General features: G+C 43.5%; 2 protein-coding genes across 7 annotated transcripts in view; one reads left to right on the top strand and one right to left on the bottom strand.

The window, feature by feature from the left end:
* The window catches only part of ZNF664 (zinc finger protein 664), a 41,774-nt gene extending 30,523 nt beyond the window's left edge, over positions 1-11,251 (bottom strand). For 2 of the 4 annotated variants that reach the window (XM_017544412.2, XM_017544415.2), the window contains exons 1-2: positions 10,792-10,937; positions 10,088-10,223 (exon numbers count right to left, since the gene is read on the bottom strand). The gene's annotated coding sequence lies outside the window, so the exon portion shown is untranslated. Of the gene's footprint in view, positions 1-10,087; positions 10,224-10,612; positions 10,628-10,791; positions 10,938-11,166 lie in introns of those variants that run through there. The other 2 variants (XM_017544413.2, XM_037744257.1) reach the window with 2 other exon arrangements.
* CCDC92 (coiled-coil domain containing 92) overlaps positions 11,196-20,553 on the top strand; it is a 33,369-nt gene continuing 24,011 nt past the window's right edge. Inside the window, exons 1-2 of one of the 3 annotated variants that reach the window (XM_017544407.2) lie at positions 11,592-11,607; positions 12,051-12,213. The gene's annotated coding sequence lies outside the window, so the exon portion shown is untranslated. Of the gene's footprint in view, positions 11,274-11,315; positions 11,608-12,050; positions 12,214-20,553 lie in introns of those variants that run through there. The other 2 variants (XM_017544405.2, XM_017544406.2) reach the window with 2 other exon arrangements.

Genomic DNA, 20,553 nt, shown 5'->3' with positions numbered 1-20,553 from the left:
CAATCCTAAATATATTTGAACTACACATCCAAAGGTGATTTTGAAAGCCAGAGGGACACACAGAATTTACCCTGCAGAAGAAAAACGGCTCCAATTATTTCTATGAACTGTTGTATTGTTAACCTAAGTGGCAGAGTTCATCATCTTTGGGACAGAGGTCTGCTCTGGCTACAAAAGCTTCCTCACAAGCTCTGTCACAATATCACAGAGCACACTGCAAAATTAGATGTGGAAATAAGCTATGATTATTTTATGAACTTTCAGGGGTATGAAAAATAAATAAGTTCTAGAATAGCTTTACTGAATTTCTTATAATGTATCAGGTGACACAAGAGACACTGCATATTCCAGAGTTAGAATAAAGGTGTAGAAATGTTTTACTGTTAAAAAGCAATACAAATTACATATTTTTAAATTACACTTTGAATGCTTCTGCTACATCTTCAAAATTAAATTGCATTTTTAAGAAATTATCTTCTTCCAATTTCTTACAAATGAGTAACCATAGTCGTTGGTTCCACCTTGTGACTCCCTCACAGGGATTAGCTGTGGTACAACTTTCTTTTTTTCTTTCTTTCTCTCTCTTTCTGACACAGGGTATCCATCTGTCACCCACGCTGGAGAACAGAAACATGATCATGGTGCACTACAGCCCCGACTTCCAGTGATCCAGTGATCCTCGGCCTCTTAAGTAGCTGGAACCACAGGTGTGTGCCACCATGCCTGGCTAATTTTTATATTTTTGGTAGAGATAGAGTTCTGCCATGTTGTCCAGGCTGGTCTCAAACTCCCAACCTCAAGTAATCCGCCTGCCTTGGCCTCTCAAAGTGCTGGGGTAACAGCCAACAGCCACTAGGCCCAGCTGACACAGCTTTCAACCTGGGCTGAAAGACTTCAATTTGCTAAATCTAAGGTTCACTCTTGATCCCTTTATCACATCTCTAGGCCATTTAAAACTACTGCTCCTGTGCATTCTTGAAACTTCCTAACTTCCAGGACGTCTGTCCTGAGTGTCCTCATCTGCACTCCCTTCTCGTCAGTCCACCAGGCTCACACTAAGTGAATCTGCTCCTGTAAGCACCAAACAGTAAAACCAATACAGTGAGCATGGAATCCAGGCTAAGCCAATCAGACTGTATTTCTGGAGAATTTGGAATTGGGAAGTGGTAAGTGAAAAGACTGGGTCTGTGATATAAGCTGGCAGAAGTTATAGTTTCAGGATGGCCTTCCACAGTGAGCATCCGGGGTCACATGTGTTACAGACTGCTGATAGAGAAAAGGGGTTGGGGGAGGGCAGGCACACGGAGAAGGACAGGGCAGACACAGAGTGAGCAGAAGCCAGAGAGATAAAGGCAGAGAGCACAGCCACACAGACTGCTGCTAACTTCTCAGAGACCAGGCCCCAACCTCTGATGAAGATATCCCCCTTCCTCTCTTGTGGGTAACACCCCCCCACCATAGGCACCAAGGAAGGAGAACTGTGCAGACCCCAGGCACAATTAGTGCCTGAAGCATAACTCAATGCTTACCTATATCTTTCCATGTAATCATATAGGTATTGTAGTTGGAGCTGTACTGACACATTTAGTGCTGATTTCTATAATCCTTCTATATAACCATATATATAGTAGTTTGTAGTAGGAGGAATGCCTAGAGCAGTCACAGAACAGAAGCAGTACATGGGAAAACAGCCAGACCAGGACAAAAACCAATGACCCAGGCAGTGGCGTCCCTGCCTGAAAGGGCATATGCTGTATGGCAGGCTTGGAGCAAGAGCCTCTCCTCCTGATAAAGAAACTGTAGTACCTTGCATCCAGTTCCTGTAGAAAGTAGGCCTCAGGTCTGAGATCCTGGAAATAACTGAGGGAGAAGAATCCCTCTGGTGTGACCAGTCATGGAGGCTGTACACCCTGTCAATCTTTTCTCGCTTCTGTGCTAGCTTAAATCATCCTCCCACAAGTATCTTAAGAGAAGAGCACAAGTCTGTCAGCTCCCACTGCATTGGCTTACAGTTATCCTTCTGTTAGAAATCCTTTGAAGTCTCCAGCCCCCAGATAAGAAGTGTTGCACACGACACCTGTTGCACACAGCCCACCTCCTTGCCTCGGTGACCTAATGCAGGTGGACCCCTTTTCTGTACACGACCCTCTACTGCGCACGGCACAGCCCCCTACTGTGCATCCCCACCTCTCTGTACAGGTGACATAATGGGGTGGCCCCCTTACTTGAGATTCACACGATCATGTATGCCCTATCACTAAGCCTACAGATGATAACCTCACTTACGACCCTTCCCGCTGCCTGTACCTAATAAATATGGACACTTCTGTGGGTTCAGGGCCTCGCCTGTCTCTGCTTATAGGTAGCATGGCCCCGAGTCCAGATGCTATTTGCCAGTTCTTCAGTGTCCTGTCTCTTTATTTCTCAGATCCTGTACCTCAGCATACCATAAGGACACCCCACGACCTGTGGCACCCAACAGCCCTACACTCCCTAATGATTTCTGTTACCTAGGCAGGCACTTTCTCTGCTACCTTTTCCCCACTTATCCTTTAAGATACCCATGCTCCAGTTCTGCCTTGAGCATCTTCTCTCTGCCAATCCTAGCCATGTGGCAAGGACACTGAATGATGCCCAAATCTCTGGCCATACTAACATCCAGGTGGGCACTCGCACATGGATGAAAGGGCACCACTCTGCCTATTTCCTGGCCTGCCCCTATGTGGAAGGAACCAGTTCACCAAGATGAAGAGAAATTACTCCAAGAAGTCAGGTGTACTCTTAACAACAGGCTGACTGACAAAAGGACCACTGATGTCCAGAGAAAGCTCCGCCACCCACTCATAGAGGCAGAGTCTAGCCCAATGAACCCCAAAGACAGTCACAGTATTACCTGAAGTCAGAGTCATGCAATCTTAAATAACTCTGTATGAAAAACATCAAATGTCCAGCTATGTAGACAGACAGACTCCAATTTACAGATGTATGACTATATTGCAAAAAAAACTTGCCATATAGAAATATTTATTTTAATACCACAGCTACGTATTTTATCTGGTCATTCTTACAACAAAGCATGTGTATTGTAAAACTATTCTTTGTAAATCCTCTTCACGAAGAACCCCTATATCCTTGTAAGACCTTTAAACTCAAGCGTGTCCAAAACTGAATCAGTCACCTCCTCGCCGAAGCCTACCATATTCCTGTCTTAATCTGTTTTCTATTGCTTACAAGACAATACCTGAAAAACTGGATAATTTATAAAGAAATTTATCTCTTATAGTTATGGAGGCTGAGAAAGCCCAGGTCAAGGGGCCACATCTGGTGACAGCCCTCCTGCTGGTAGGGACTCTTCAAAGAGCCCTGAGCTGGCACAGGGTATCACACGATGAGAGGGGGCTAAGCGTGTTAACATGCTGTCTCAGGTCTCTCTTCATCTTTTTATAAAGCCCCCAGGTTCCCTCCCATGACAACCCATTAATCCATTAATCTATGAATGGAGCCCTCATGAGCCAAACCTCTGAAGGCCCCACCTCTACAATATACATCTTTTGTGCAGAAAGCTTTTCTCTGTATTTAAAAATATTCTTTGGTGGTTCGTAGACAGTTGCTATGTCAAGAAATATAAATAATTTTAAGACTCTTGATACATATGGCCAATATAACACAAGAGTATGCCATTTTTACCACATCCATTTAGGTACTAGGTACTATATTTTTGTCTAAATTTAGACCTTTTATGAAATTGGTGAGAAACTGTAACATCTTCATTACAAAAGTAAATGCCCATTGTAAAAAAAAAAAAAAAGAAAAATTGAAGCAATGCAAACACGTGATGTGAAAAAACAGTCTCCCCTAGGCTTTCCCCAAGAAGTAATCAGAATTAAATGTTTTCCATGTATTCTTGTATTTTTCTAATTCTTATTCACTATGTGTGTGTGTGTGTGTGTGTGTGCACGCGTGTGTGCAAACACACCTCCTTCATTATTTTGTTTTGTAGCTCACAAAAAATGAAATTAAGCTAGCTTTTTCGGCTCAATAGTATATTCTAGACATCCATACAGGCTATGTCAGTACGTACAAATCTACCTCTCTATATATAAACTAACAGGCTAGACACGGTGGCTCACGCCTATAATCCCAACACTTTGGGAGGCCAAAGCAGGAGGATCAGGAGGCCAAGCCGGGAGGATCACTTCAGGACAGAAGTTCAAGACTGGCCAGAGTAATGTGGCGAGACTCCATCTCTACAAAAAAATTTAAAAATCAGCCAGGTAGTGGTGTACATATGGAGTCCCAGCTACTTGGGACGCTGAGGCAGGAGGATCACTTAAGCCCAGGAGATTGAGGCTACAGTGAACCATATTCTGTACCACTGGACTCCAGCCTAGGAAACAGAGCAAGACCCTGTCTCAAACAAAACAAAACAAACCTCATGATAAACAAAACAATACTTGATATTCCACAGTACAGTGGTAACAAAATTTACTGTGATTATCTTCAATTTTTCCTCATTATCAGTGATGCTGCGATAAACGTCATTCATATCAACGTATGTCCTCCTATGAGTATAGTAGATTCCCTGAAGTATAGCTGCTAGATCAACACATACTTTTATTTTGATAAAATTCTGCCAAAATTGCCATCTAAAAGGTTGGAACAATTTTATGTCCCAACAATGTATTAGGTGGCTCTTTTACATCACTGGATAGCTTTTTAATTTTTGCCTGATCCCCCTCTTTCCCACAAAAAAAAATCTAGCTTTTTAATTTCCAACCTCCTAAACACAATGAGGTTGAATTTCCTCTTCACTGTTTAAACACTTTTATCTCTCTGAGAACTATTCTTAGCCTCAATTCATTATCTAAGTGGTCAATTCTATTTATTCTTTACACATGCTACAGGTTTCTTCTCAGTCTGTCACTCTGAAATGTTTTTTGTCACAGAAATTTCAATTGTGATTACAGTCAAATTTATCAATCCTTTCCTTATGATTTTAGGTCTTGGTTTACCTAAATGGCCTACCTAAAACACATTATTTCCAGTGTATCCTTCTACACAACAAATTCTCTATTTCCTTCTAAGTTTTTTTTTAAGCTAGTTCCTTAATACATCTCAAAGTCATTTTAAATGTGATGAAGTAGGATCTTTCTTTCCAAATAAAGAGCCATTTATCCCTATACAACATAATGAATTATAATTTCCCAACTGTTAACAAAATACCAACTTTATCATATGCTAAATTCCTATATAAAAATGGGTCTGTTATACTGGATTCTACTTTGCTTCAGGCATCAATCTGTCTATTCTTGAGCTCACCATTTATATTACCACAACATTACAGTATGCTTTGACTTCTGATATAGCAAATTCCACATTACTGCTTTGCCATTAAACACGTTTGTTGGCCAGGCTCGGTGGCTCAGGCCTGTAATCCCAGCACTTTGGGAGGCTGAGGCGGGCGGATCACCTGAGGTAGGGAGTTCGAGCCCAGCCTGGGCAACATGGTGAAACCCCATCTCTACTAAAAATACAAAATTAGCCAGGCATGGTGGCACATGCCTGTAATCCCAGCTACTTGGGAGGCCAAGGCAGGAGAATCACTTGAACCTGGGAGGTGGAGGCTGCAGTGAGCTGAGATCACACCATTGCACTCCAGCCTGGGCAACAACAGCGAAAACCCCACCTCAAGAAAAAAAAAATTGTTGGCCATTCTAGAACATTTACTTCTACAAAAGACTTTTAGAAGTGATTTATCAAGTGTTCAAAAAATAATTCCCACTGGGATTTTGATTGTAATTACATTGAAATCATAGTTTAATTTGGAGAACTGGAGTTCAATTTAGAGATTGGAGCAATCTTTACAATGATGCCTTCCTCTCTAGGAACAAGTCTGCCCATTTATTTAGGTTAGCTTTTAAATCATTTAGGTAAAAGTTTTTACTGTTCTTCGTAAAGCTTTGGTACATTTATGTCTTACTCGTAAATATTTTCTAGTTTTGCTGCTATTCAGAACAGAATCGAACTTTTCTGTAATCACTAGTTATTTGATTAGTGAATTTACACAGCTTTTCCAATGTTTCACAAGTTATATTTCTATCCAGTGAACTGTTTATTCATATCCTATAACCACCTGTGTGTGAATCTTCATTATTTTCTTCATCAATTTGCATGAGTTCTTTACGTATTGAAAATACTAACTCTTAGCTTATCATTTGCCACTAATATTTTCCCACTTTACGGTTCAGACTCTTTTCCCTTCTCTTTCTAAAGAATAACTTAATTTTTATGTAGTCTAATACACTAATTTTTAATTATTATTTTCTCCATTGTTTCTAATAGCACCAGCTACTTACAGATTTGAGTTCCCTGTAGGTGCCTGGGCCTTTATCTCTTACTCTCATAACACCTGCGAAGTGGGGATAATTTTCCTCACTTAAAATACTCCAGTTTAGATATATCTGAGTCTAAAGCATGTGCTCTATCCACCTCAGCATGTAAAACTCCTCTTTCCAGATGTTTAATATTTACTTCCATTTTCTTTAGATTCAGGGGCATTTGTGATTTTGCTATTAGTTATTACATTTCCATATAAAAAAGTTTATTTCTGGGGTTCTGACTAAGTTCCAGTGACCTGTACGGATATTTTACAGCCAGAATGATACTGTTTTAATGAATGTGGCTCTGTTTGTCTTATCTCATTACTCATAATTATTCTGCCAAGTTCACCCCAAAGTAAACATATCCATAACACGCAGATATGACAGCCAGGAAGATGTCCTCTCTTTCCATTTAAGGTACCCCTTCAGACCTTTCACGATACTTTATGGTCTCCTCCACAGAGCGCACACTTGACTCTGTAAGGTTCTGGTTTTATATGGTTCACTTGTTTGGCTGCAACGTGGTCAGAGCCAGTTTCTTTTTCGGGTTTTTGTTTTTGTTTTTGCCATGGTAGGTTATTTCTGGAATTCAGAACGCTATTAATTTTGTACATATACTAGTACATGGTCACTTCATCAATTTTCTGCCTAATAATTTTTGTTACTGTTTTCCTAGTCAATAGCATCTATAAATATTTCCCTTCTTTTCATTTTAGAGCCTCACTTCACTCCAACCTCATGTATTACTGCTTTATCAAAACATAAAAACCCTGTTAAATGTCCCAGTTTTTAACTTGACTCACTGACACTTTTAAGTATAGTGTAAACAACCAGTTTAACATTTTATGTGTACTTTTTGCATACAAATTACTTATTGCCACTTTTATTTATCCCCACTTTTTAAAAATAAGAAACAAGGCGTTTTTGCTTTGTTTTGTTTCGTTTTTTTAAATCAAACACTGATTTGACCTTAGTATACCTGGTGAAGTCAATGTGAATTCCACGGGAAAGCCCACATCTTTTCCAGACGGCCCTCTGAGATCGCTTACCTGGTCTCCCCACTTCAACTCTCCACCCCCAGCACGCCCCCACATTTTGCATGCAGCAACTAGAGTGGCTGTTTAAAGATACAAATCTGATTACGTAACTCCTCTTCGTAAAACCCAACCAGTATCACGGTTTCCCATTTCACATGGGATAAAATACAACCACTTTTACCTGCCCTACAAGACCCTACCCCTGGCCTAGCCACTGTTGCCCTTCACCTCCACAGTCTATCCACAGTCACTCTTTCAGTTCCTGGAATGGGCAAAGCTTTTTCCCCCTTTGAGTCTTTCCCACATGCTGTTCCTCTGCCTGGAAATATCCCCCACTTCCCTCCACACTAACACCTACTCACTCTTCAAATCTCAGCTTAAATCTCGTTTTTACAGAAAAGCCTTTCCTAGGCCCCTTCTCTCCACTCTAAAATTTGGTCTCCCCTTTTTTATACTCCCTCATAGCTGCTTAACTTCCACAGCAGATACCATAGTTTGTGATCATAGGTGTAGTTGTGGGATTGTGTTTAAATTCTGATCCCCTCCCCCTCACAGATTCTGCACTTCAAGAAAACAAGTACAAGCTGATTTTGCTGTCCACCCTACATATGGCCAATGTACATATGTACATATGTATCTCACACGTATCTCAAAGAAAGAAAAATACCTACAAAGCCCCTAATCATATCTTGTACACTTAAAACGTTACCATCACATCATTCAATCATTATTTAAATGATTAAAATATTAAATCTCAATATTAAAACTCTTTCTTACACAGCCTACAAATTTGGTAACAATCCCTTTTCCCTGAAGGACATAAAAGATAATCTCAATCTGCTGCTGCCATAGAAAAATACATGTACAACTTACAACTCTAGGAAATAAGCATAAATATTACAGTGAGGGTATTGTTCTGTCTAGTGTTCAGTTTGCTGATATGTTTATTCACAGTCAACTAACTTATATGCCTTATTTTTTAAGGCATGTAAAAAAATTAGCGGCTGGGCACAGTGGCTCACACCTGTAAACCCAACACTTTAGGAGGATTGCTTGAGGCCAGGAGGTTAAGGTCAGTTGGGGCAAGATAGTAAGACCCTGTCTTTACAAAAATAAAATAAATCTGGCTGTAGTCAGTCCTAACTACCAGGGAGGCTGAAGCAGGAGGATCACTTGAGTCCAGGAGTCCGAGGCTGCAGTGAACTAGGAATATGGTGCTGTACTCCAGCAGTGAACTAGGATCAAGCCACTGCACTCCAGCCTGGGCAACAGAAAGAGATCCATTTTCATTCAATCTCTCTTTTTTTTTTAGGAAGAGAAAGAAGAAAAAAAAGCCCTAGGAAAAAATGCTTTGTAAAATATTGTTTAAGAAGTCCAACGTATTATTTACTTGATAAAAATTAATTTAAAAATCACAAATTAAAAGGCATTCACAGTTGACTATCTCTAGTGTTCTGCAAAATATAAATGATATTTCAAATAATTTTTGGATCACAAAGGCTAATAAAACCAATCTTTATATACAACTTTACACTCAAAAAAAGGATAATGCATTTTATCACTGAACTCTATGCAATAGGCAGAGCAGGCCATTTACAGAAAAGAAAACTAAGGCTTGGTGTGATTCAGTGTCCTCCCCAAGGTCACACAACTTGCAACTGGTAGAGTCAGAACTACCATAGGGGAAGGGTGGCTGCTCCCACCTGTAAATTTCTTAACCAAAAAAGAACTCCATCATAAATGCCTAATCTCTTAGTGTAGATCTGTGCTCCTACCACCGAAATTTCATCTCACCAGAGAACCACTACCAGCGAAAAAGCTGTTTTAAAGTTAAGACTTAAACTGCTATCAATTTGGGAAATGGCTAAACCATGGTATATTGAAATTATGGAACATGATGCAGTTGTGACAAATGAGTTGAAGCATTATATGCTAAAATTGCAAGGTAGGCTACAACAGTCCTTGTTAAAGGAGTCACAAATGATATAAGCACACACACGTAAAAGTATTCCAAAAGATCTAGAAGGACACACGCCACACACAACAGTCGGCATCCCAGGAGACAAGAGGTGGATAGCCAAAGACAAAATGCCATCTCTGTGATACGCTGTTTTTTACAAAGAAAATGTACTACTCTGCTCGTTTAAAATTAATTTTTAAATTTTAAATTAACCTGTGGGTTGAACAAGGTCAATTTCCTGCTCTAAAAAAAACTATGCATCTACAATGGAAATAGGGGCCCTTGCTAAATAAGAAGACAAAATGCCTAAAAACCGTTTTATCTTGTGAAAACAAACTGTGTAAATATCAGAAAACGTTCCTTTAAGAAGGCAACAGCTCGGCGATCTTTTTTCAGTATCTGGTCTCCTTTGTTGCAGTAAGACAGCCCATAAACCAACCAGCAACCAGAACAGTTCGGAGCAGGCTCCCGGGGAGATTTAGTTGTTAGAGTTCGACAAGAAAGGTTTCACAAAGGAGCTGACTTCTGGGGAAAGCGAGAGGTGATTTGGAGAGATGGGTCCGGATGGGAAAATGTCTGGGAGGGGGGTATGCGGAGTTCCTCAGAAGCCGGGGACAGTGAGAAAACTGCCGTGGTGTCCTGGAAGGGGTGAGAATGCCCGCGGAGGTGGGAGTCGAGAGGGAAGCGGGCAGCGCCGGCAGCCAGTTTACCTGGGTGAGAATCCGGCCCTTGTTGTGGTCAAACAATGGAGGCGTCGGGCGGCAGCAGCCTTCTGCGCTGGGTGCGCGAGGGGTTCCTCATCACCTGGGCGGGATGCTCGCCTCCTCTGCCCGGACGCAGGGCGCCCTGAAAAACACACAGCACCCCATGCAGCGGCTCCTCCGCAGCCGCCCGGCTCCTCGGTCCCCCGGCGCAGCCATGACCGCCTCTCCCGGGACCCGCTTGGAAGGGCTCCAAGGCGCGGCTCCACGGGCGACGAGGGCGGCCGCGCTCCCCCTTCCCTCCGCTCCAACAACAATGGAGCCGAGCTCGGGAGTCCGGCTCCCGCGGGGCCTCGCCCGGCCTCGCCCTGCCTGCTGCCCAGCCCTCGCTGGTGCCGGCCGCCATCTGCGCCCCCCGGCCCCGCGGCCCCGCTGCCCCGCTCCCCCGCACTGCGGGCCCGCGGCCGCCCGCCCGAGGCCCGAGGGGCGGCTTCTCGGCCCGGGGCCCGCCCGGCTGCGTGAAGGCGCTCTGACCTTCCCCGCCATCCCCAAGGGCCGGGCCAGCCAGAGGCCCATCCTCCGGGATGGGTTGTTTTTCTTTTCTTTAACCCACTCCACCTCCTTCCCACCCCCAGCCCACTCCCCGGCCGCCGGCCCCCGCCTCCCTCCAGGAAAGAAAGAAAAAGACTGCCGCCCGGCCGCTGAGAACTCACTCCAAGTGAGGGGAGTCGGCGCCCCAGGCCGCGGGCGCCGCGCACCCACCTCCCTCTCCACAGGGACACCTCACAGGTGCGCCTCCGAGCCGCGCGCGCGCGCGCTCCGCACACCCAGACGCCTCCGGGGGACAGCGCGCGTGCGCACGCACGAGGCCGGGGAGCCCCGGGGGAGCGGGGGCCGTACGCATGCGCGCCGCCCGACCCGCGCCCCCATCCCCCGCCTCCGCCCCCGCCCCCGCCCCCCAGCACCGGCCCGGCCCGGCCACCCGCACCCCCGCGCACGGCGCGCGCGCGCTCCCGCTCGCCTCCCTCGCTCCTCCCCGCGCGCTCGCCCCGGCCGCGTTTCCCAGGGCAACCGCAGTGCGGCCGCACCTGAGCTGTGCGCCTGCGTCCCGCTGGCCGGACCCTCCCTTCCCCTCGGCCCTCGCCCCCGCCTCGCCACAGCCGGGGGGAAGGGGGGCGTCGCCCCGCCTAGTCAAGTGAGTATCAGCCCGGCCGCCCCCGCCCCGCCCGGCCGACACAGACCAGCCGCCGCGCCGGCGCCTCGCCCGCCGGGTCAGCGCGGCCAGGCCTTGCCGCCGGCCCCGCTCCCAGGGTGCACCGCGGCGAGCGCTCGGGTGGGAGCGAGCGAGATGGGCCGGGCGGGCAGCGCCCACTGACCTCCCTCGGCGGCCCGGCCCGGGCAGCGCCTGAGCCCAGCCAGCCCCGCCCGCCGTGCCCCGCCCATGGGCAGCCGGCTCCCGCCGCCGCCCGCCGGGAAGACCCAACCGAGCGGGACAGCCGCCTGAAGGAGCGCGACGGCGGCGCCCGCAGGTGAGGCGGAGCCCGGGGTGTGCCGAGTCCGGCCCCGCTCACCTGGCGGCGCCGGAGAGGCTGGGAGGGGACGGGAGTTCGTGGCGATGACTTTAAAAACCCTCCCCGCCGGTAGACTGGGGACGGGGTCCTCCCGCCCCACCCCCGGGGCTCGGGAGCCACGCTAGCTCTGCGGGGGGCAGGGCTGGCCCCGGGCGAAGGCAACTTGGGGGACGCGGAGTAGCGGGGGAGAGGGCCCCTGAGGCGCGGCAACCCCCGTGTGCGCCCCCTCGGGGTCCGCCGGCCCCCTTTGGGGAGGGGGCGCCCCGGCCCAGGCTTCAGTCCAGGGTGCGGACCAGCAGCGGCGCGCGCCCACGCCAGTGCCAAGGGGGAGGAGAGGCCGGCCCCGGGGCGCTCCTGCCAGCCCCGGGGTGGGATCGCAGGGCGAGGGATCCGCATTGCAGGTGCACCAGGAGCGCCCCGGGGCCTAGCCCGGCTTTGTCTGGGATGCTGTGGGGAGGAGGCCGCCTGAATCCACATCGCCTTTCTAAATGCATGTTACCACCCGGGGCACCTTAGAGACCCTCCCTGACAAGTTGTATCGCCTCCTATCCTGGTAGCCTCTCCGTAAGTACACTGCCTTCCAGCCCCTTCCTGAAGCTTTGATGCGGCTTTAGTTTACTCTAAATAACGATTTGCCTGTGATTCTCGAAGCTGAGCTGAATGCACAAACGCAGCAGAGCCCCAGGCTTGGCTACTGGGCTGCTGTCTGCTGCTGCCAGTGAGTTCCTCTAACTTAGGTTTTCTGACCTGTATTGTTTCATTTCAAGCTTTGATTTTTAGCAGCACGATCTAGTCTACTAATGAAAATGAGGCGGCCTGAGAGAAAATGTAACAGGGCTCTGTAGCTTAGGTTGCAGTAGTTGGTTTTGTAACAAAACACAAGCTACCAGGCTGTAATACTTTAATATATTACGCATTTCCAAAAAAACTGTAAGAGTATTAAAGCTAGGATTGCCGTTTTAAAACTTTCACGTTTGAAATTTAAAGGGCTTTGGGATTGATTAAATGATTTTTTTGGATGGGGAGCACAGTCAAGAATTCCCCATGCATTTTCTCGCCATTGCATTGTAAGGAAAAAGATGCTAACATTTAAAGTGCCTTTTACCTCCAAAGGTGTTTTGAAATGTATGTAATTCTTTTGGATTAACTGTTTGGAAGAAGGCTTTAAGACTCGTGATTATATGTTCGGATATGCGTACGTAAACATACACACCACTGAAAAACCTTAAAATAGTTTTGTTACCTCTCTGCATTATATTATGATTACGCAGTAGTTTTAGTTTAGGTACATTTAAAGTCTAAAGTATGGGACAATTATTTGTGTCAGGTTTTTACTGTAACACATTTTAAATACATCAGTCTAACAAATAGGTTTTTTGGAAATTAGATATTTTTATTAACTTTTTTTTAAAAAGCAAATCATTCATTTGGGTTCATAATTCTTTCTTCTGCCATATTGGATAAATTGATCTCAACATAATTACCTAATTGGTAGGATGCCTTTGCAACAATCCTAACGTTAATACAGTGTTGATGCTTTTTAAAAATATTTATATTAAAAAGCATTTTCTCGTATTTCTGACGAGAAAAGTCATGGAACTTTTTCCTTCTATCTGGAACAAGGTCAGCCATAAATAGTTTCTAATACGTAGTGGGCACACGTTTGTTAACTAAGATTAATTATATCTACTGAATTGACTGAATTCCGTATCCTTCAAAGGCAGTGACTAGGTGACTTTGTATCTTCACACACCAATGTTGCAGTAAATATTTGAATCATATTGAAGTTTCAGCCTGGTTAGTTTGGTGCTAACTTAATAACACCAATTTTCACAACTTCCGCTCTGTTGTTTCAACCTGCAGAAGGATTTGGGCAGGGAAGTGGCTGTGTCCTATTGTCTTCAAATATTTGAAGGTCTGTCATGCAGCAAGGGATTTCATTTATTTTGAGTAATTATTGAGTACGGAAAAACAGATTTCACTTCTATGTAAGGCAAAAGTTGTTTATGATGAGAACTAGCGGTGGAAAGAAGGGGCTGCTGCTTCCGTAGGGGCATTCGGGATAGCTGATTCCCCACTTGGCGTGAATGGCTGCTAGGAGGTATCAGCGGTATAGGAGGGTCTTTCTAAGAGGGACTCCTGGGTATTCCGATGGCAACTATATCGTGGACTTCTGTACTTCCCTTTTAGTGCTGTGTTTTGTTTTTTGTTTTCTTATGCTAGCTTCTACGATTGTGGACATAGCAACATCCCCAGACACCTGCATGAACCCTGGGAAGACTTTAGTAGGTTAAAGACCCACCTGGTATCAAAGATGATTCTTAGTCCTGCTTTGCATTTGTATGGCGCATTACAGGGAATAAAACACTCTCAAATTCAATGTGTTGTTTTAAAAGACTCTTTTTAATTATATATGATTTGTATTTCTTTCTTTGACTTTTATTTTCTACAGTAAACATTGAATCAAGAGGAAAATTACCCAAGCAGAAAAGTCTTTTTTTAAAGCTCTTTTTTAAAAATGGGATGGTGCCAGTCATTCTTTGGAAAGCCCTCAAGTTGTGAAGGTGAATCGTTCTTTTACTTAGCTGAAAACATTTTTTTAAAAGATACTGAATAAGAGATGATTCTTGTGCTTGCTCTGCATTTTAGTTTGTTTATTTCATTACTCAAACATGACTCAAGTTTCACAGCAAAAAGTCCAGTCATATCCACCCACATTAAGTTGCATTGGAGGTTTTTTTCAGTATGTCTGCATGGTTTTTAAAATATGCTGGCAGCTGAAGGTAAAACAAAGCCAAGAAGTAGAATTACAGTGAGCCGAACGAAAAGCTTAGGGGAATTGGAGCTTTGTGTTTGAAGAAGAAAAAGATATGCCCGATTTGTATGAAACCAATCTGGAGAATGATGGTTTTGTCAACAAGGGGAGCAATGATTTATCTATTGTAACAGAGATTCAGCTACTGAGTGTCAATCTAATACATGTACTAAGTGGGTCAGTGAGGTTGGGACTCCAGTCTGTGACTAAGAAGCAGAGCAGAGTTTCCAGTGAGCATCGGAGTGCCCAATACACAGGATTGAAATGCAGCAAGACAGTAATGAGGCCAATTGAGTTAAACCAAGGTCTGACCTCTCCAGTTTAGGAAGAAGAGAAAAAAAAATCAGAATTAATGTCTACATAGACTTAACTTTTAAAACGTCTTTTAAAATAGTTACTCTCTCTTGTTCTCTAGCAGATGAGTTGGTCTCATGCTTTTGTGTCTCTTACCCATTAGCTGACTTTGGGTGTGTTAAGTGACAGTGACGACTCAAACTTTGAACACGGAGTATACCATTTATTTATGCTGTATACATGAAGGGAAAAGAGAAGAATATCAAGTTTTTCTGGCCAATCAAGAAATAAAATAAAACCTTAAAAGCATTTATTTTTTCAGGAAAAAAAATTACAGATACTACTTAAATATTATCACCAGGACAACAAATTGCCAAATAAGGCAACCAGTTAGCAGCATTTTAGAGGTTAAAGGTTGCATTTTAAAGCCATTAACCACGACTTCTGAAAGGATTACACAAATATCTTAAAAGACTTCTTTGTTAACCAGAAAACAATTTATATTTATATGCAAATGTCCACACTGGAGAGCAGATTAAGATGAATCCTTTCATGATTATTCCCAATTTATTGCTTTATCAGAAAGAACTTTACGAAGCAAGAAATGTCTACTCTTACTGTGAAGGAGTAGGTTTTCTCCTTCTTTCTGAAATTCTTTATTCTAGCTGAATTCTCAGACTGAGCAGTGAACTTCCATTGGTTAGCACCGTATAGAGCAAGCCTGATAAAGCTGCTTACAATAAGGGGAAAAAATGAGAGAAGAAAACTTAATAAATGGAATACAAGGCACATAATACTCTGCTTCTACAAATTTTCTCTTTGTTGCCTCCTTGGCAACACTTAAGATATTAAAATTAGGTCTGCTTAAGATCCATTATCCTTTGCTCTTCAGATTTCCTCCCCAACCTATATCTAAATGCGTCCTGTGCCCTTCTCATATACTACGCAGGTAAGAGAGTTTATGAGAAGTCGTTAAAGCCCATTTTCTTACGTAACATTGTTTAAGCAGTAACGCTACATCCAAATTGTAATTCCCAGTATTATTACAATATATGTTTCTTAAAGTTGCACATTTTTGTAGCATCATACTCTGAAAAGGCGATCTTTCGTATAATGTAGAGGGCACATAAAAACGCTGGGTTTCCAAGAGAAAGTTCCATCTCTGTCATAGCATAAGTATCTTAGGATCTCCTAATTTTTCTAATGATGAATGTAAGAGGTTAGGCTCATGCCATACCCCAAACGTTGAAGGAGGCTTTTTGTAACTCCTTTCTCTCCAGCTATCATACACATCAACCCAGATGAAAGGCACTGCCAGTGTTTCTGACACCGTGGCTAGTAGCATGGGAGAGCAGATGTACTTTTAAAACATAGCCAGGTCTTGCACATTGATAAGAAAGATGGAGGAAGGTTGAGGTTTTTTGCTCAGTTTTGTGTTCCCATAGATAAGAACATAGCAGAAGTTACTAGGTCTGGCTTGTCAATTTTCAAGGAAGGTCAGTATTTGATACTGAATCATCTTTTGGTTGAGTCCCTATGACCAGACCAGAAAGTTCTAGTGAAATAGAGCAGCGGCTTTCTGGCATTAAGGTAATTGCTCTTTGACATGTCCTATTGCTCTGCAGGGTCGAAGGATATGTAATCCTCAGCCTCTGCGATGTGATAGATTTCAAGTGAGGAATTATTTTCCATCAATACAGCGGTCAAGTCAGTTTTTGACAGGTCTATTGGTACGATAAGGCTGTGGTATCAGGACCCAGTTCAGAGACGAACAAACCCAAACTGTATTGTTTGAGGGCAAAGGCAGGTTTTTAGGGGAGAGACAAAATAGGAACAAATAAAGACAGAAGTGAGACCTTGGAGACGGGTTGAGAGCTGTCTGTTTGGAAGTGTTCTTGTGTCTCATCCCTGGTTGCAGGATGGAACTCAGAACTTGGGTGACCATTGGCTAATTCTAGAACACTCCACTGAATGTTACTCATTAGCAGACTGTGGTTAGAGCAGAGAGCCTTTCTAAGTAGTCTCAGGATGCCAGCAGGACCTGCCTGTACAGTGACCATCTTGAGTCTGAAATGTAAGTGAAAAGCAGCAGATTAGCCATTCCTGTGCTTAGAGGAAATCTGAGTTTAATTGGAAGTTGTCAAGTAGTTGGGACAGCATGTTCCTACGGAAGAAACTGGGAGTCCTCAGCACGTTAGTGGCCAGCAGAACTGTAGAATTCCTTGCAGGAAGGTTGAAGTGATACTTGGACTGAACTGTGGAGTGAACCTGGGAATGAAGTGCACTGACACCCTCACCAGTGCTTTCCATCAATGTGCAAGACTCAGCTATTCCTCAGAACACAGCTTCCTCTCGCATGGAAACTTCTACCATTGGGGGCGTAACCAGGAGCCTCTGAAGCCTACTCAGTTTTTTAGGTGAAGATCCCAGATTTTTGTTTGTCACAACTCTCATGTTTACATTTATAGGTAGGGAATCCAGCCACCTCAGTCCAGTTTCTGGAAATTCCTGGCTAGGTTATTATTCACAGTTCCATTTGGATATTTTACCACCTCTTCTGATTGTGGACAAGACAGTGAAGGCATTGATGAATGTGTAGGTCTTTACAGCTTTATTTATAATCTGATCTAGAAATTATGAACTCCTATTATAAATAGACACACTTAATGTACCAAATCTGGAAATAAAATATTTTCTGAAGTCTTTTTGACAGTCACTGTGTCAGCCTTTGCATGCATCTTCCACACCCAGTGAAATTAGTAAAGCATTCACATGAAAACCCATTTTTCTCATTTGAATAAAATCAATCCGAATATGCTTACTAATGCCTGCCCTGCCACCCCCCCATAGATAAGCTGCTCTCTTGTTTTATGGCTGCTTCCCACAACATGAGTGGACATGTGAGACAACTCTCACATTGCTGATGAGCTACCCTGGGAGATTTGGAACATGCTACTCATCCAACTTTCCCTGGCATCCCTTCCTGTTGATGTGTACCAGGCCATGGGACACAGGAGCGAGATGAAGGCATTAAATACTTTGGAGCTACCACGGGGCTCTCTGAAACCCTGTCAAGTCTTCAGAGTCCCTTTTACAATGTGGGGCCTGATCTGGGACGGACTGTGGGAAAGAGCCGCCATAAGGGACTGTTCTGTCTAAGAAAGAAGACTGACCATAGATAACCTTGACCGTGTTATTCACCAAAGAAAGTATATTTCCAAAACAGCCCAACATGGGTTACCATGAGGGCCATGAGAAATGTAAGCTCCTCCAAGAGTGTACAGCCCTCACTGTTTTCACAATTGTCCATAGTCAAGAGAGTCAGGAAAAAGAGTGAGAAAGAAAAGCAGGACTTCATACTTGTGAGTGCAATAAGCTTTGACTTCTGAACAGAATATACAGAGGTAAAGTTGAATAAAGATTCTTCTTTATTGAGAAGAGAGAGCATACCAAAGACCAATTTACTTTTCTGTGAGTGATTAGTCTTGTCTCCTCAATTATACACAAGTGTTAATTGATTCGCCTCACTGTGCCTTGGTGTACACGTACATACACGGAGTCATTCCAAACAGTATATTTAATTGGCAATATATTTAACAATTTAAAATTGTTGTGTTTAAATGTTATCAAGCATATCAGATGTCCTAATACATCCATTGATTTTAGTATCATAATATGAGCTTTAAGAACAAGTATTCAAAGCTGAGGTGGGCAGATCACGAGGTCAAGAGATCGAGACCATCCAGGCCAACATGGTGAAAACCCATTTCTACTAAAAAATACAAAAATTAGTTGGGCATGGTTGTGCACATCTGTAGTTCCAGCTACTCAGGAGGCTGAGGCAGGAGAATTGCTTGAACCTGGGAGGTGGAGGTTGCAGTGGGCCGAGATCACACCACTGCACTCCAGCCTGGCACCTGGTGACAGAGTCAGACTCTGTCTCAAAAAAAAAAAAAAGTATTCAAAAGAAGACCTAGCAGCTCTCCATGGGGATTGTCAGGTGACAAGGGATGTTTTTTACATTTGAATTTCAATTTCTTTATTAGTGTTTAGGTAAATATAAATTATTAACTAATTGCCTCACTATTCTGCTGGTCCAAAGGGAATTAGGGACTTTAGAAAACAAAATTTCATTAAAAAATAATGCAATTGTTATTTAAAATTGTCAGAGAAATGTGGCCTCTTAAAACATTACTCAGCTAATGGAAGTAGAGTAGCTCTTGGTTGTCATGTAATATCTGAGATTTTTAAAAAGCAGTTTATAAAGATACTGGTTTCTTAAGTTACAGCGTCCTTTCTTTTGTATACTCATGTTTAGATTCACCTACTCTGAAATCATGGTGTTAGGTAGTGATTGATCTATTCTGTAAGGCAAGTGTCAAGAATTTAGTAAGTTCCATTTAATTTAGCCTCTATGAAAAAAATTCTACTTTTTGTATGAATTGATATGTGTAGGATTGTCTATGCCTCACTCCCAAATATTAGCTCCACAGAGGCAGAATTTTTCTTTCTTTTATTTGTTGGTGTGTTCCAAGTGTTTTCCACAGTGCCTGGCTCAAAAATGCTTCCCTTATAGAAAGAATGAACTGTAATACTTCATATCACCTCCCCCATGTGGAAGACATAACCTTCTCTTATACCCCCAAATTCACAAAAATAGATGTGAAAGGATTTGCTTTAAAAGTACTAAGAACTTGAATAATTTCTTTTATGTAGTCTTCCGTGTTATATGAGAATACCTTCGTTAATACAGATACTTTAAAAAATAACTTTTCAGTTTGTACCTGTTATCTCTAAACTTTGTTTTTAAACCTTTTACAACCTGAGCAATTGTTTTTACTTTGAAAGAGAGTCCTTTTCCAAGTACAAACCCATTTTAAGATTTACCAGCTCAATACTTACTACTTTAACTTCTCCAGTATATTTCTGCAAATTACAAACTTCAAATTATGGCTCTTGTAAACAGGGTTTCCTGGTGACCATGGAGCCTGAACTTTCATTTCTCCCAGCCTGGAAAGCTTCCTTAAAGTGCTAGTATATATCAAATATTAGGAGTTCTGACATGATTTCATAAATTTATTGGGAGTCTTTAAAATCCTCATAAGGTTTACATATTTAGTAAAGTCCTTAAAAACAAAACTCTTTGCACTGTAGAATTTTTTTTCTTCTGAAGACGGAGTCTTGCACTGCTGCCCAGGCTGGAGTGTAGTGGTGCAATCTCTGCTTACTGCAGCCTCCACCTCCTGGTTCAAGTGATTCTCCTGCCTCAGCCTCCCAAGTAGCTGGGATTACAGGCATGCACCACAATGCCCAGCTAATTTTTTGTATTTTTAGTAGAGACAGGGTTTCACCTTGTTGGCCAGGCTGGTCTTGAACTCCTGACCTCATGATCGCCCGCCTCGGCCTCTTAAGGTACTGGATTACAGGCATGAGCTACTGTGCCTGACCTGAAGAAATATGCCTGTCTTAGTAATAGTACTCCTGTGGAAACTGTACAGCTAGGTCAGCTTCAGTGTGTTCACTTAATTTCTATATAAATACGCAGCTTTATAACCATAATACCGGAGTCCCTATTGTGTTCCAGAATTATCTTGCACTCACCCTCTTTACTTCTCAGGTCACTTTAGTGTTCATACAAGAAAAGCAAAATCTCACATTATCAAAAATGGGAAGGCCGGGCGCGGTGGCTCACGCCTGTAATCCTAGCACTTTGGGAGGCCGAGGTGGGTGGATCATCTGAGGTGAGGAGTTCAAGACCAGCCTGGCCATCATGGTGAAACCCCATCTTAAAAAAA

The sequence above is a fragment of the Cebus imitator genome, unplaced genomic scaffold (genome assembly GCF_001604975.1).
Source record: "Cebus imitator isolate Cc_AM_T3 unplaced genomic scaffold, Cebus_imitator-1.0 Scaffold169, whole genome shotgun sequence".
Taxonomy (NCBI): Eukaryota; Metazoa; Chordata; class Mammalia; order Primates; family Cebidae; genus Cebus; species Cebus imitator.
This window is presented reverse-complemented; position numbering and strand designations above follow the sequence as displayed.